Raw genomic sequence first — 2,359 nt, forward strand, 5'->3', positions numbered from 1 at the left:
TTTTTGAAAATTAAAAATTCAAGTAATTTCAACAATCAGTGGAATGGTGGACTGGGGCATTCTAGCCCATGTCTCCCCTCAGAAACATCAACTCAAACAACTAGCCACATACAAAAATACCTTTAGAAGCGCTAAGGAAACAAAGTGATAGATTACAGCACCTGGGTATAGCATAGAAATAATAAATAAGATTGAAGAAAGTAAGAAGGATGGTTTTACATTATCCCTGGCCTGCATAACCCCTCATTCAGCCTTAGGCAGCAGAGCATGGACAGAGAAACCCTCCGTGTGGGGGAAGGAGAGGGAAAAGAAGACCAGATGGTACCTTGGATCCGCAAACCGGGACTGCCTCAGTAAAATCCAGTGTCAGACAGACCTCCACAGCCCCAGATGGCAGGCCACTATCAATATTAATATATACAGTAAATGTGTACAACTGACCAGAAAAACATTTCTAAATAATTAGGCTATACGGACAGAGAAAATTATCCTTATTTTTGGACTCATTTCTCCATATGAAGTCCAATATAACCAATGGAAATATTGTTACAATTGAAAGTAGAATTCACCAGAGCATCTAGATGCAAAAATGAACAACCTAACACCTCTATGCATACAGACTAGAAAATCTAGAGAAATGGATAAATTGTTATAATCACACAGTCTCCCAAGCTTGAATCAGGAAGTAATAGAAAGCCTGAACAGACCAATAACAAGACTGAAACAGTAATAGAAAATCTGCCAAGAACAACAACAACAAAAAGCCCAGGACTAGATGGATTCACAGCCAAATTCTACCAGACCTACAAAGAACCAGTACCCCTCCTACTGAAACTGTTCCATAACATTGAGAAGGAGGGAATTCTCCTTAACCCACTCTACAAAGGCAGTATCACCCTGATACCAAAATCAGGAAAGTACACAATAATCATAGATGCAAAAGTCTTCAACAAAATACTGGCAAACCAAATCCAAAGGCACATCAATTGATAATTCACCATGATCAAATGGGTTTCATCCCAGGGATGCAAGGATGGTTCAACATACACAAATCAATAAATGTGATTCATCACCTAAAGATAAGTTAAAAAAAATATGATCAGCTCAATAGATGCAGAAAAACATTTGATAAAATCCAGCACCTCTATATGATAAAAAACCCTCAGAAAACTAGGAATAGAAGAAATAAACCTCAAAGTAATAAAAGTCACACATGACAAACCGTACTGGATTTCTAAGCCAAAGCAATCAGGCAAGACAAAAAAAGGGCATCTAAACAGGGAGAGAGGTCAAACTATCCCTATTTGCCTATGATATGATTTTGTACCTAGAAAATCCTAAAGATTCCTCCAAAAGACTCATAGAATCAATAAATAAATTCAGTAAAGTCACACACACAAATAAGTATCATTGCTATACATTAACAGTCAAGATGAGAATCAAATCAAGAACTCAATGTCATTTATGATAGCTGCAAGAAAGATACAATACTTAGGAATATACTTAACTGAGGAAGTAAATGATCTCTACAAGAAGAACTACAAAACACCGATAAAAGACATTATAGAGGACACAAACAAATGTTTGAGTTCTTTGTAGATTCTGGATTATCAGACCTTCGTCAAATATATAGCTTGTGAATATTTTCTCGCATTCTGTAGGTTGTCTGTTTACTCTCTTGATTATTTTATTTGCTATGCAAAAGCTTTATAATTCAATTAAGTCCCATTTTTTAATTTTTTTTTGTTACAATATTTGCCTTTGGGGTCTTAGTCATAAATTCTTTAGCTAGACTAATGTCTAAAATAGTCTTTCTTATGTTTTCTTCTAGAATGTTTATAGTTTCATTCCTTACATTTAAGTTCTTAATCCATCTTGAATTGATTTTTGTATATGAAAAGATAGGGGTATTTGTTTCATTCTTCTGCATGTGGATATCCAATTTTCCCAGCACCATTTATTGAAAAAAGCTGCCTTTTGCCAGCATACATTGTTGTCTGCTACGTCAAAGATCAGTTGGTTGTATATAGATGGTTTTATATCTGTGTTATCTATTCTGTTCCATCGGTCTATGTCTCTACTTTTATGCCAGTATCATGCTGTTTTGGTTACTATAGCCTTGTAGTATAATTTGAAGTCAAGTAATATGATCCCTCCAGACTTGTTCCTTTTACTTAACATTGCTTTCGACATCTAGGGTCTTTTGTTTCCAAATGAAGTGTAGAATTATTTTTTCTTTATCTGTAAAATATAATTCTGGTATTTTGATGGGGACTCCATTGAATTTTTAAATCACTTTGGGCAGTATGGACATTTTAGAAATGTTGATTCTACCAGTCCATGATCAGAGGATGTTTTC

This window comes from Propithecus coquereli, unplaced genomic scaffold, assembly GCF_000956105.1.
Source record: "Propithecus coquereli isolate 6110/MARCELLA unplaced genomic scaffold, Pcoq_1.0 Scaffold6, whole genome shotgun sequence".
NCBI classification, from domain to species: Eukaryota; Metazoa; Chordata; class Mammalia; order Primates; family Indriidae; genus Propithecus; species Propithecus coquereli.